The sequence below is a fragment of the Aptenodytes patagonicus genome, chromosome 23 (genome assembly GCF_965638725.1).
Source record: "Aptenodytes patagonicus chromosome 23, bAptPat1.pri.cur, whole genome shotgun sequence".
NCBI lineage: Eukaryota > Metazoa > Chordata > Aves > Sphenisciformes > Spheniscidae > Aptenodytes > Aptenodytes patagonicus.
The window spans coordinates 6,987,028-7,001,827 of NC_134971.1; the positions used below are offsets into that span (position 1 = coordinate 6,987,028).

The following is a 14,800-nucleotide window of genomic DNA, read 5'->3' on the forward strand; positions in this document are numbered from 1 at the left end:
CTGTTTCCATAGATTTAACATTTTTTACAGTGAAGGTCTCATTTACACATATCGACTCACCCCTGGAATGTTGTTTGGAGTTCATAAATCAGTCTTAAAACTGGGTATGCAAATACTGTAGATAGATATATAACAAAATATATAATATGTATATATATACACACGTATATATATGCTTTCCAGCCTGTTGGCATAGAGACTTCTGTGCTGATACCCTTGTAACGTGGGAAACAGGCATGTGGTTCCTATTCACAATACTTCTTCCAGGAGGAGAATGTTATTTGACAGCAAACTTCTTGTTTCTGGTGTGAAGACTCAACTTTCTGAGCACCTTCCTGAGCATATGCCAACATTATCAACTGCTCTCCAGCCAGAAAGGTAGAGACTTCAGAGAGAAGGGCAGAACAGGGTTTGTATTTCAGATACAATCATGGAGAGCGTGTGTGGTGGGGCTTCTTCCACTGCACATACCCAAACCAGCAACAAGAGCCAGGGAGTATTTAAACTGGGGTAGAGTTTTTAAGAATGAGGGCAAAATTTATTGCTGTGACTGGCTATATCCACTGATAAATACATAACCTGCCAAAAAGTTTGGGAGGAGTCAGAATAGTGAATGCTTGTAAGATCCAAGGAGTTTCCTTTGGATATAGAGGTATGGAGAAAAGATTTTTCTTAGTTTTTTCATCTTTTGTAGTCAAGCTCCTTGAATCCATGAGCCCTTCAAAGAGCCATTCCTGCTAAGGATCAGTAGCAGTTAACTTAAGGCAGGGTTGGGCTTTTTGCCCTTTTTAACATGAAAACAAAGCATGGCCAGATTTCTGGTTGCTTAATGCAACCTGAAAGGTTAGCATTCAGAGTCACCCTCCTTTTAAGCTGTTTGTGAGAAGGAAGAGTTCAACACTAGAGCAGCTCAAAGGTATAAGGCTTATTAGTGGTTCTGCTTGTTTTTCATGTGAAATTAATTTATTTTGACAGCCATGTCCCTTTGTGAGTCATGTAATTGCAACAGAGACTAGAAACTTGGCTATCGCTGCGCACAGAGCACCACTAGAGAGACCATGTGCCACATCCCTCACATGCCTGAGCACTCCTCTGTGGTCTGCACTGGTGGTTCTTGTTTATAATATTTCTTTGTACCAAAGATCATGGTCACACGTCTTCTGTTACCAGTGATTTAGGAAGATACTTTACGTATTTTTTTAAGTATGGAAGCTTTGAGGTCCTGTTCAGACTTCGCTGGTGTTAGGGGGAAGTTACTTTCTGGGCTCATGAAGCAGTTTTTAGACGCTGAAGTTGTTCTTTCCCCAGATAAAACGAGCTGAGATCCGAATAGGGAGGCAAGGGCTGAAACATGTTTTTGAAACTGGGGCAGAGTGCCTCTGCAAATGAGCTCTAAATCTTTAGTCTCCCAACCATACCAAAGACCATTATTGTGCAAGTTGCGGCTATGTTTAAAATCACTAGCATTTGCCAACCTAAATTGAGATCTGTTTTATATAATTTTTTAAACTCTTTTTACAGTGAAAACTGTTTACGGTGATATGCATACATAATATGTGTGTTTGCACTGGAGTTGAGAGTTAGACGGCATATGCTGTTCTCACACCTGAGCCAGCTTTAAGCCCAGTTGTTCAGGTACCAGTAGCATCCACTTTCATCCTCAAGTTGGACGCTCAAGTTTTCTTGGGTGTTTACTCAGCTTGTTTCATCTTACCTCATCTTTTTTGCTATTCATCCTGTGAGCTTGGCATATCACTTTACTTAGTATTTCACTTTTTGCACGTAGACGTTGCTAGTTAAGACTACTTCAGGTCTAGAACATGCCAGAGAAGCAACACCTTAGAAGGCATAACACTGAAATCTGGATTTCTCTAGCACTGTTTCTCTAGTTGCTGTCTCCTCAAATTAAATTGTTAAGTCTCCTGCGGTTTGTTCCAGGAGATATTTTAACTTTGTCCTTTCTCTTGCCTTCTGTCTGTCCCTCTGCCCTCTTCCCACCTGACCTTAATTATGTGCAGATTTGGAGATGGATAGTGTAAAGCCAGGTTCTGCATATGTTACAGAGGCTCTGAACCAGTCCCAGCTGAGCTCAGGTAGAGCCCATTATGTACGATTAGTCTCTCAGTGTCCTAACCAAGTCTAACACTGTACGTGATAGCAATAACCATTTACTAACACCCTAGGTTTGGTTACAGAAGCTAGATGTAGTTGAAACAGTTTATTATTAATTTTTTTATATTAATACGTGTTGACTAGAAAAGCCAATGCCTGATTCTAAGAATCCACCTTCTCGCAGGCAGATTTTCTGCAACTGATTTCATTCAAGTCAGTGAGTCCAAATCTTCACAGTACTGCTTAACAAGACTGGGTCTTGCAGCGTGAATGCTCTGCAGTAGCAGTGGCTACGTGGCTATTAGTCTGTGTATCATAAATGAGCTTCTTCCCTCCCCCCCCCCCCGACTGCTGAATTTCTAACTATAAAGTTTTCTTCTTTTCCCAGGCTTTCAATTTGTGCCTCAGAAAGATATATCCAAAGAGTGTGCCAAACCCTGTTTGACCATGTTCTGGAGGAAAGAACTTGCTTGAATAAGAGAGAAAAGAAATGTGGTTAAATACTATAGTTTTATGGCAATGTAAATGACCCTAATGTGTACCCAGTTGCACAGCGATAGCGGAAAACAACTGTGTTGTGTTGTCATTGTCATGACAACGTCGCTGTAGCTTTTCAGAACTAACATTAGGTAAAATTAAAGTGTTCCCAGTGGAACTAAGGAACTGAGATATGTCTCTGGTACATTTTATGTGCTTAAACAATTTGATCATCAGTTATTGAGCGGTATTTGATAACAGACATTTCAATATTTTTTTTGTTCTGTTAAATCATATCTGGACTTTTGTTTTCCTGGATCTCCTAACTGCTTTGAAAGAAAATGCAAGTGGAATTTTAGGAGAGACTGAGTAGCAAACTGTGTAAGTTTTGTTTTCCAGCAGGCTAGATCAGGGCTTTACAGTAAGGCAGGCAACATCGTATTTCCTGCAAAGTGTTCAGGCAACGTGTTGTCCATTTATGTCCTCTGTTTCATCTAGACCCTTTGTATTCAGGTTGAAATGAATTTGCAGGGTAACGGTACCTTTCCTAGAGATCATCCCGCTCTGTTCTTTGGGTAAAATGAATAGGTTAATGGATATTTGATATTGAAGTGATGCTAATAAATGTAGCCAGTCAGAGCTCACTTGGATCCTGCTGTCTGCAATGCTGGTAGTATGTTTCAGTTTATTAAGGAGGCTAATGTTTGTGCAATTCAGTGATTTTAAGCGCTTGGTAAGTGGCAGGCATCTTTTCTAATTGTATTTCAACTGATGGCGAATCTTCTTGTGGTTGCCTGTGTGTAAAGCTCTGCCTCTGCCGAAATCCTTGTCTGTATTTCCATTGTTACTTTCTAAAGTCACCAAAGGCAGATTTATTTTTTAACTGGGCTTTAAGGCTTTATTTTACTCCAGTAATAAGTGTTGTATGCTTCCTTTAAAAAAAAGAAATTTTTTTGGCAGTATTATTTTGCTGGTAGTTTGCATCTTGGATACGTTAGGAATGCCAAACTTAGTCTTCCATAATTATGTTGCATTGCTTGCTTTCAGTGCAGTGAATTCTGATAAAGTGCTTATTTAATCTGAATTGCTCCAGTAATTACCTGTTTTTAGGAGAAAGGGATTTATTGCCGTAACTGCCCAGGACTGCACACAGCTATAAGACGTGCTGTTGCAGTGGTTAGTCTTTTGAGGTCTTTAAATCCATGTACAGAATTGAAGTACAAATCAAGACTGCAGCAGCGTTTTCCTGTTAGTTTTTCGTTTCCTTGGAGTCTTCCTTTCTCTTTGCTCTCCCTCCCTTGTTTCAAGCGATTCTTCCCCCTTCTTTTTTTCCTGCTCATTTTTTGGCAGAAATAGAAAGGGACGAGAACTGTGGGCTGATCTGTGGAAATGCTGCTATATACAGGATTCATCTGGTCTCCTATGAAAGTCGCACCATAAAATCTGTGATTCTGCCGGAAAGTATGAGTTTGAGAGAACAGCTCCCTCGAGCCTGTGTGCTAGGAACAGATATTGACAGAAACTCTAAATTATAGATTCTGGGCTCATTGGGCCAGTATGCATGGGTATGTATGAGCATCCCAACAGCAGCAACGTATGTCCTGCCCTGGGTGCGAAGGACTCTCTCTTCATCCATGTCTGGGGGAGTCAATTCAGCAAAAGCTGATTTTTGCTTTAGTAAGCCAAGCAGCATTGAGCTGAGTGTTTTGGTTTGCTTTCTCACCAATAATTTGGGAGAAGGAACGAGGCAGGCCCCTCTATCTGGATCTGCTGCTCCAGTGCTCCCTTCCCCATATGGGGGCACAGTAGCCCCCATGGCTTTCCCCACAGCCAGCCCCTGAGGCACAGCATTTCCAGCGCGATTTGTAGAGCCGAAGCTGTGAGCTATCTTCTACATGTCCCGTTTCCCTTTTGCAAGAGGGCAAGTTTTTGATACGTTTTCCTCTAGAGCTGCATGAAAAGCCACCTGAGGTTGCTCCATAATTTATCATTTTAGGAAGCTGCAAGAGAGTTGCAGGTACATACAGATGCCGATGCCAGTGCTGGGGAGTCCTCTGCCAAACTGGGACAAGTAGTGGATTTACATGGAGCGTGAAAAAAGTTCTCAAAGTTAAAAACTGTCAAATTTTTTTTCTGCACACTGCAATGAACCTCTGACTATGAGAACATATTTTTATATATAACTTGCTTTTGAATTTAGCCTTCAGTGGCAAATCTGAAATACTTTTCCTGTCCACCTAAATAAAATCTATAAATCTTGGCTAGCTTGTAAGTGAAAGACAAGCAAGAATTTTAAGTATTTCAAATAAGTTCCTATGGATACATAGCATTAGGAAGTCAATGTAGTTTATTTTCTTCCTTCTTAATCCTTTAATCCTTTAACAGTGCTGATGTTTTCTGACAGTAGTAAGAACCAAGCATGCATTTTGGCAGTATTTTTTAAGCACCCATGGTTGTGTTTCTTAGCCACAGGGTCTGTAGAGTTTTAGGAAATGTTTGTAGTAGATGCAGTATTTGCAATCTGAACAGATAGATATTTTTGTAACATTTCCTAGGTGCTATGGAAACACGTCGTGATGGTTATCAGGGATTTGCGAGTAAATTGGTTGACATTTTCTTCAAGAGGCCTGGATTTGAAAGCGTGGAGTTTTCCCTGTAGAAGAGAAGGGATTTGGGTATTACTGCAGTGTCTGAAGGGTCCAGGGGAAGCAGGGGCAGGGGCAAAGGAAGCTTGGCAGGGCAGGAGACTCCGTGGTTTGGGGGAAGACCAGGAGAGAAGTCTGGAGTAAACCAAAAGGGCGTCTGCAGGCTCTACGGACCCGGGATGAGGAGAAGGATACAGTTTGGTTCTGCTGTTCCATTTATATCTTTTTCTCTTTTTTAGCGGAAGTAAAAAGAGAGTTTTCTGATCTGTTACAAGACCTGCTTGTCTAAGCCCTCCCAACCCCCAAGAAGGGGAGCCTTTGTAATTTCAGAAACAAGTGTCATGTGTGCGAAGCAAGTAGTTTACAGGGATAAGTTACTGCACATGAGCATTGCCTTGTACCCCTGTAATCATTCGCACAAGTGCAAACTGAGTGAAAAAGGTGATTGCTCGGCTGACCTTTTGGCTTCTTTGTACAGTATCAGTAACAGCACAGGTGCAGGGCACCAGTGAATGAGGCCTCTGTCTCCAACCTCAGGCCAGATTTGCACTAATGGTTTTCCTGGCGTAGCTGAGTCTGCTGTAAGTATGAAAAAGATCGCACCCAGAGCCGACACAGCTTATCTGCCAAAAAAAACCCCAAAACCACCCTAAACACCCAGTCGGGGTGTAGGCACAGCTGTCCTGGCAAAAGAGCCCTTTTGTCAGCTTAGGTTATGTCAAGGGGAGCAGCGGAGCTCTGCCAGTTGAGAAGCACCTTCCGCCAGCGTATCCTGCATCTCCACTGGGAGGCACTACTGGTGTAATTACAGCATTGGAAATGAGCCTCGAGTCTCCTGAAGTCACAGGGAAATGCCTGAAACAGGGGTAGAAGGAAGAGACAGATTAGTTCCTGTATTCCCTGTAGTGCCATTTCTTCCTTGTATGTGGTCACTCGTAGCCTCTGAGGCTTTCTGAAGATGTTGAACCCATAGACAGTAGCTTCAGGCCTCCCGAATTTTGACAGGTAATTTTGTGGTAAGTCTTGGCCATGTTTCCTGGGGAATTTTAATTGGAAAAGAAAACGAACAAGCGTGGTGAACGGATCTGTGCACAGTCTGTACGCATCAGTTCAGAAGTAATTGCATAGATCTGCGTACTGTGTAGGTAAGAAAGAGATGTATTAGTGTTTCTGTTACGGAAACATTCATGGCGTTTGGGGCTGGCATGCTTAACCTTTTTTTGAGAGGTTGAATCCACTGAAATGGGTTGACTACTTGTGAAGTAAAGTGGTGAAACTTGGCTGAGTGCAGGGGTGTTGGAGGCACCAATGTGCTAATTTAATAAGGCCAGCTTTCTTTTCACATGTTCTGTGCTTCTTTCTCACTCTGCCTGCTCTCCACTTATTCAGGTTGGGGGGTTTTGTTATTTTTAAACTAGGTATTTTTTCCTTTCTCACAAGCTCTGTCAAAATGGGACTTCACTCTAATAATAGTTGGCTTGAGCAAAACTCCGCAGTTATGCTAAGAGCTTTGAAATCATGGGAAAAGGTAGTTTGTTCTGCTCTGCTTTTCCTCTTCTTTTCTCCTGAATAATTCTCTAAATCAGTGCGGGAGCCAAGTTGTGGCTTAGAAATGTTTTCAGACAGCTTTAACCTGAGATGGTAGCATATAGCTCTGATCTCTTCTTGCACTGGCATATGGATTTATCAAGGGACATGCCAGTGCATATCTCAAATCTGCAATTAAAACCTGGTCCTGTTAAGTTCACAAAGGCTGAGCAGCTACACCATCACCTCTCTGTATGCAAAGGAGTGGTGCCTGGGCTCCGACTCCATCTGGCTATCGCTCTGATGCCCGTGGGGATCAGTGATGTTGCTACATCTGCAAGAAAGTGTCTGTGTGAAACTATAAATTAATGTTAAAAGTGAGTGGAGCCGGAGAATACACGCTGGCAAAGCCATAATGTTTGGTTGGCTTTTTCAGAAGGTCTTGGTTTGGGCACAGCTATGGTGTATGTTTGGGAGGATCCTTAAGTGAACACGTAGAAACGCATATTGTCCGCTGCTTGGACAAGATCTGCGGCATGTTTCCACCAGAAATCCTACACAAGCAGCCAAGGATGCTCTCTCTGTCCTCCCTCCTTTTCTTCCCCCTCCCTGGTAGTGAATTTAACTGCTGCAAACTGCAGATTACAACATTACTCTGGCCTTTAGGACTTGCCTCGCTAGCTCATGAATCAGCCTGTGTCTGATTAATTCAGAAGACTTTGCTGATCTGAAGTTTCATCTGCCGGATTTCATTTAAGAGCTTGTGTCAGTGCCGTGCTCATTCTTCTTCAGCATTTAATCCTGTAACTGCAGTGGGAAGCTTGCATCAAATTCTTTGACTTGTTCTCATGGGAACCTGCTTTTGCTAAAGGAAAGGCAAGTGAAAGTCCTCTGTTAGCCGCTTGGCTACGTATTACGTCACTCCTAACTGTGTTTTTACCTTTGTAAATGGAATATTTGGAATATTTTTCTTGCAGGCCCGGACAGCCATGGCAGACCATGGCTGCGTCTGCCAAAAGAGCAAGTCACCACATGATGGTCCAGGTATTCTGTGACATGAGGGAGCTTTATGTCAAACCTGCTTTCTGTGAGCTCTGTGAATCAAATCAAATCATTTTGAGGTTATCCCATGGCAGTCTATGGCATGGGGTCCTGTTCTCTTGGGTTTTTTTTTAATCTCCCACTCTGCTTTCATCTATAACCTTAGTTTCTCCCCAAAACCCTTTTTCAAAAAAAGGGGGTTTTGTTTATTTAGGGGGTTCTTTTTTTGTGTTTTGAGAGTATTTGATTGCAGGATAAATCTAGCTGAGTAAGAAGCAGCATTGAAAAATACTGGCTGCCTAACTTCTAATAATGGCTTGAAGCTTCCTTCAGTGGTTAAATTTGCAAAACCAGAAAGTGGAAGAAGCTACGGAGTATATTAATAACATTTTTTAGGTTACTCTGCCTTCCCAGTACTTCTGTCTGAAATAACTGTTGGAGGATAGGTTAAACTTAGGATTGAATTTGTGACGAGCTTGTGGATGGAGCCTTTTTGTCTATGATTTCAAATGCTTGGGCTCATTAGCTGTGTTTAAAAGATAGACATTCATTATCTACCTCTTCTGCTCCACCGCAAGCTGATGAACACGTAAGTAGCAGAGAATGCATCTCTTTCACTTGCTTTTGTTCCTTAAAATTGTCTGGCTAAAGAAATTAGGAACAGAAAATAAGACCCACATGTGAAGATTATTTTATTATTTTCAGTCAAGAGATTCAGAAGAAACAAGAGGGCATCCCGGTATGCTCAGTACAGTGGAGGGCCAAGATCCCCTGTCTAGGGCAGAGCCCGTAAGCTCCAGAGCCAGAGGAGTTACGTCCGTGTGGTGATGTGAACAAGCTCTTTAGCTGCGATGCAGTGCTGTGCCAAACGCAGACTTGTTGTTTCCCAGGTGCAGAAGAGCCACATCCCTGGTTGCTCAGGTTTCATTCCTGTAGGAAGGGTGTTTTGTAACAAGCATTGAGTATTTTTCTTTAGAGGAAAAAAAATGCAGGTGGGGGAAAGGTGTGCCATTGTCCACCACGTAGTAAAATATCTCCTCAAACACTGTTGATCATCAGAGCAATAGTTTTCAAAGGTAATACCCAAATCTACAGTTGAGGGAGCTCTGTATTACTGGTGATGCAGCCGTTACATTCCTGCTCTGATTAGCAAAAATAGGATTGTGCGATCTCTGGCCGCAGTTTGAAACTGTGCACCAGCAAACTGTGCGAACCGGAACAGTTTGTCACAATGTGGTTAATCAGCCTCGTAGGATTCTGCCTGCCCAAGCCTGGCCTACGTTAAAAAACAGAAAAAACCCTCATGTAGGGACCATATGACACATCCTGGCAGTTTTGGTAGCTGATAGTGTTACTACTCTGCTGTATACAGTCCTGTACACTGTTTTGCTGTTTTGAATTGTTGTATGTGCATTTTGCATGTAAATTTTGAATAGCGTTGCTTCTGTTGTATTCATTCCCCATTTGTTTTGGGATCTTACCAGCTTTTATCAATGGGTTTGATAGGAAGAACATTCCTGGAATGGTGAGTTGGTACCAGGAAGAAGGTTTTGTATTCAGAATTGTACGTAAGCACATATAAAATCAGGTTTAGGAGTCATGCTTGGCTGCTAAGGAAAAAAGTAATGTGATAGTATGATTGTTGTCCAAGCAAAACAATTCCAGTAATAAATACCAAGTATAATGAGTAGCTGGAGAACAAGCATTATTTGGAGATATGAGTCAGCAAACAATTTTGAAAATAACACATTTGCTTGAGGAAAAACTGTGAACACCAAAAGAAATGAGTTTTACCCTCCTGATCATCAAGATGTCTGCATAAATAGAAGCAGATTCCTCTCTAATCCTTCTGACCCTGAGGTTGTCCAACTTATCTAGCGAGCCCACATTTTAAAGTGTGTGACAGCCATTACTGAGATGGATAAACTGCATTGCAGCCTCTTAGGAACTGAGGAGCTTGGGGTCAGCATGGTTAAACAGAACAGCAGCAGTCTTTATCCCTCAAGCATGCCATAAACGCAGGTACCGCCACCAGCTTCGCTTGTTGTGGCAGTAGAAACAAGCTGGTAGAAACAAAACTAGAAAAAGGCTGGAAGGCTTGGCTGAAGTTTCCTGAGCCCTGTGACCCTCTGGGCTTTTGTCCCTGCTGCTGGGTGCTGGCCTTGGTGTGGCTGAGCAGGGATGCCGTAGCTGGTGGTAAAGTCAAGTTACAAGTGTTGTGCTCTCTGCTCTGGAGCGTGGGGTGCTGATACAGTTGTTTTTTGGAGCTGGGCTGTAAACTGGGTCACTGTAAAAATGATCCATGTCATTTTGCTTTGTTTTTAAGTAGCAGAACTCCCAGAGAATTTTTAATTGAGTTTGTTTCCAATGATCTGATCAATGCAGCCGCAAACTGCGCTGGTTAATAGCCACTCAGAGTGGGAGGGGGCATAATTTCTTTAGCACTGTAATTAGATTAACAGAACGGACACCCTAGGTGCAAAGTGTCTCTGCTGTCCCCAGAGCTCAGGGGCAGATGGGGCTCACGTGTGCGTGGCCCAGCCTGTGTCCAGTCTGCAAGTTTGGACGTGCTTCCATCGAAGCATTCGAGCATGCTCAACATTTCTCCCTTCCCTTTGGACATGCTGAGACAGCCTTTTAGCATGGACTCGAGGATTTGCAGTGTGGACGGTGAGTGAGAGAGCTGCACTTAAATGATGGTGCAGGCGTACCCCTAAGCTCTGCATTTCATTATGAAATTGGGCTTTGGCCCTTACTGCGGCACCCCGCTGTGGTTTTCGGGGCATGAAGTTTGGCTCTGTGCGAGGAACGAGACAGCCGTGGATAAACTTGAGCGTAGCTCTCCTGGCTCCGTTCTTTGCACCTGTGTGTTTTCCTAGAGGTACTCGCAAGCTAGAAGACGACGGCGAGCCTGGGTCCATCCTGATAACAGAGGTTGGCGAGAGGCCGTGGGTTATGTTGAGAGAAACCAGAGGTCTGATACTCCCCAGACGAAGCTGTGTTTTGTTTTCCCTCCCTTTCTGATCCTCTGGCCCTTTGTCCACCGACGGACCGAGGGCCGTAGCCCAGCCGAGGTCAAAAGGGCCTCCGGGGAGGGAGCAGCGCGGTGCCGGGGTGGGCAGGGGACACACGGCCCTTCCCGGGGCGAGGCCGGGCGGGGAGGGGAGGGCAGGGAAGGGGCCGGCGGTGGCCCCGCGGCTGCGACCCCCCAGCCCGACTGCGGTCCGCAGGTGCGGCGGGGCCCGGCGCCCGCCCGTCCCCGCCGCCGCTCAGCGGCAGGCCCGGGGCTGGGCTTGCCGGCCGCGGGCGGGCAGAGCCGTCCCCGGGCAGGTTGCACCGGGGACGGGGGAGGCGGGGGGCGGCCGCGGCGCGGGACCCGCTGGCCTCCGGCTCAAGCGGAGCGTCCGAGGCGGGGGGGGGAACACGCCGCGGCCGGGGACCAGGCAGGGGCTCCGGGAGCCGGCGTGGAAGGAGGCACCTGCGGGAGGTGGAGCCGGGCCGGCGGGGCTGGTTTCTCCGGGGAGGGGCCTGGCGGGAGCCGCAGAGGCGGCGTGCACCCACCGCGCACCTCCCGGGCTGAGCCGCGCTGCCGGCGCACCGTGCGGGGGGCCGAGCCGCCACCTCCCGCTCCGCCCGCAGCTAATCCCCTCCTCGGGCAGGGGCGGGCGGAGCTGAGCGAGGGACCCCCGGCCGTCGTGCCTGGGCTTGGGGAGCTGGTCGGGGACAGCCGCCGGAGAGGTTTGCTGGCCTGCGACGAGGCGAGGAAGGTAAGAGAGATCTCTTCTCTCCGCCTCCCCCCCCCCCCCCGCATTAGCGTCTTTCTTATGTAAGACTTGCAGAATAATTTTAGGTTCCTGAGCCCACTTGTTGCTTAGTAACTTGCCAGCTATTTAATTTGTGGTTTTGGGGAATTAATGACTTTGAATGAAGATTTTCCTTTTCCGGCAATGTTGCATTGGGAAGAGGCGGCTTGGCACATGCTGGAGTTAAGACCCCCGAGCTGGGCACAACGGTGCCAGGCTGTGCTGTCGGGTGCCCTGCACACGGGTGTCTATGGCACAGGACATGGTGCTCGGAGCAGAACTGATCTTACGCAGGGGCAATGCAGTCGAGGCTCTCAAATGACTTCTGCTGTGGAGGGGTAGCCTGGGATCGTGTTTTGAGCCAGGTGAAAAAATACATGATTCTCAGTAATTTCCAATGACGCTCTCTCATCTGACACCCTGGCTGATGGTTGTAGACCTGTTTGTTTCTGCTGTCAGAGGAGATCCTCGGGGATCTGTGCCCTCGGGCAGGTTGCCTGGCTTGGTGGTTGGCCAACTGAAGACTGATTAAAGCCGCATACTTCCCCCCCCCCCCCCCCCCAGCTAATTGTTTTACTTCTGTTTCCCTTTTGCTAATCTCTGACTTCAGGTTTCTATTGCGCCTTTCTACTCACTAGGTCCATAGTTGTAAGCTGTTTTATTGGACTTAGTCTAGGGTCATGGGTGTGTAGCAAGCCGGAGCTGTTAAAGGGAGCCTCTTTTATGTCTGGGGTGATTTGTGTAAGGATTCCCACCCAAATCCCAGGGGAGAAGGAATTTCGGCTTGCAGGCCCCCTCCCGCGCAGTCAAGTATGCCCACACGGTCCTTGGGGCTGCAGAGATGCGAGATCAGTGCTTCCTGCTCAGATTTTATACTTAGCTCCCAAAGAGGCAGCTGACAGATGGGAATGTCTAGAATTTGAATTTCAATAGATTTTTGCATATCACTCTATCTTTTTGTTTTCCCTCCCTCCCCAGACTGGCACTTGGAGGACACAGGATGCATTCCTAAGCATTAATATTATTGATGCTGTTGTTCAGGAGAAGGGGGCTTCCTATTTAAAAATGCTAGTCCTTTGTTTGCTGGAGCCCCAGGGCAGCAAATGCACACTCTGAGAAATAAAATTCCCAGGGAGAGTAGTTACCGTGATCATAGTAGACACTTTGCAAGTAGCCATGGCTCGTCTGTTCATATTTGTTCAGAAAACCTCCCAGAAGCTATAGTCCATTTTAAGGACTAAATGCCCTGCAGGATCTCATTATTTGTGACAGAGGAGACGGGAGGCCTTCCCTTTCCACTCTTCCCCGACCTCCTTTGTTCTGGGCACCACACGGGCATGATAAAAGAGTCTCATTTGAAATCAAAGCTCTGGACTGGTAAGATAAAGGAAAAGAATAAAGCAGGCAAAACAATACAATATCTGCATTCCTAAGTCTTAAAAAGCAGATTTAGTTCATCGCAAATCCCCAAACGTATTGGGCCCAATTTTCGTTTTCAGTCAAGCTTTTTTACACTTCTTTCCTTGTGTAAGGAGGATGTAGGGGAAGACGTCATTTTCATCCTCTTTAAAGCTATTGTATCCCGCCAGTGCTGTATAAAGTGACTGTAATGTGAATGAGGCTCACGGCCGTTGTCTTCAGTATTGTTTCCGCTCCAGGTGAGTGGGAATTTTGCTTCCAAAGGCAAAATCATCTCGGGGCTTAATGCAGGTGTTAACAGCTAAGGCATAAACAATTTACAAGGTCAAGGTTGTAAATAGAAAAAGAACCAGAACGATATCAATCTTGGAGGAGTAGGTTACTGTAATTTGAAGGTAACTGGTCTGGGCTGTAAACAGCTGCCCTCTGGCTAGTGGGAATGGAGATAGGCATCTTTTGCAAAGGGATTGGGAGAGCAGCAGTGATACTGCTTGTCGTACTGGGAGTACCGCATACTTCAGAAGAGTCTGTACGCTGATGATTGAAGTAACGGCTGTGTCCTGTGGTTTAGGAAAAGGGAGGTAGGGTGCTTTGACCCGAGTCTCCTCCTTATTCCAGATGGATTGCTCATGTCCCTTCCTGATGGAATAGAAGGGTTCCTTCCCAGTGTCTTCCCAAGGCCTTGCATAAGAGCAAACACCCTCTCGCTCCAGGGTTGGGCTCCATCTGCCAAACTCCTAATTATTCAACTTTTGTTGTTTGTTGATTCATGTCAGATCTTTCTTCATTGCTTGCCTCCTCCCACTACCCAAGCTGGAGCGTGCTGCCATGCAAAACTGGAGTAACTTGACTGCCACAGTCACTCTGGTTATCCTGGTTTAGCTGATGCCAGGATTGGGCTGAAGCATTATTTGTGTTTGAATGACGAGTGAAAGCTCTGGGCTGCGTGCGTGTGTCCAAAGTACTTGATGTTACTGAGGGTTGGCTTGGGTTACTTTCAAGTTTTTGGAAAAATCTCCTGCAGCACTGCTACCATTTGTAGCAGAAGTAGAAACGGTGTGGGTGAGGCTCAAGCAGCCGTGCTGCAACTTCATTTAGACTGTTTTGAAGCATTTTCATCAAGGAAGGATACTGCATGCAGCATACAGCTGGTGTTTGAACAAGGGGGGGCAAAGGCAGTTTGCCTTCAAATACGTATGAGTTTGAGAACAGTCAATGCTTGACTTCTCTGAAGCCATGGCCGCTGTAGACAGGACAATAAACATTTGGTTTAGATTGTATTAAAGGGGGGTTGAGCTCAGCCATTAAGAAACTCCATCTGTAAGGATAGCTAGCAGCTCAAGTAATTACCAACAGAGAATGTGTGGCATTTTCATCGCTGGAGACTGCTGAGTTGGAGAAACTTCTGGGAGGGATGGCTGAGGTACAGTTGAACCTGTGCTGGTGTCACCTGATGGGTTAAGTGGCATCTTGGCTCTTGATCGTTCTCCCCTCTCTTCCTTATTTGCAAGTATCTGGAGAGTATCTAACACACAATAACCTGGTTGCTGTTGATGCTTACTTGGTTGTTGATGTTGATACTTACCTGGTTGTCCTTAATGCTACTGCACCACTTGAGGTTCAAGATAAGAAACCAGCTAACCAGTAACACCTTTCATGGGACACAGTGCATCACTTTTGGGATTGTTCTAAAATAGGGTTTCTTGTCAAACTACAGGAATTGTGTAAGTATTAGGGATACATTCAAGTTACAGTATCACATTCTCTTCAGTCCAA

The 14,800-nt window shown here is 45.5% G+C and overlaps 1 protein-coding gene across 7 annotated transcripts in view; it reads left to right on the forward strand.

The window, feature by feature from the left end:
- ARHGAP32 (Rho GTPase activating protein 32) overlaps window positions 1–14,800 on the forward strand; it is a 256,290-nt gene that overhangs the window by 198,254 nt on the left and 43,236 nt on the right. Inside the window, exon 1 of one of the 7 annotated variants that reach the window (XM_076358643.1) lies at window positions 11,396–11,569. The exons of the other annotated variants lie outside the window; for them this stretch is intronic. The gene's annotated coding sequence lies outside the window, so the exon portion shown is untranslated. Of the gene's footprint in view, window positions 1–11,395; window positions 11,570–14,800 lie in introns of those variants that run through there. 7 annotated transcript variants of the gene reach the window in all.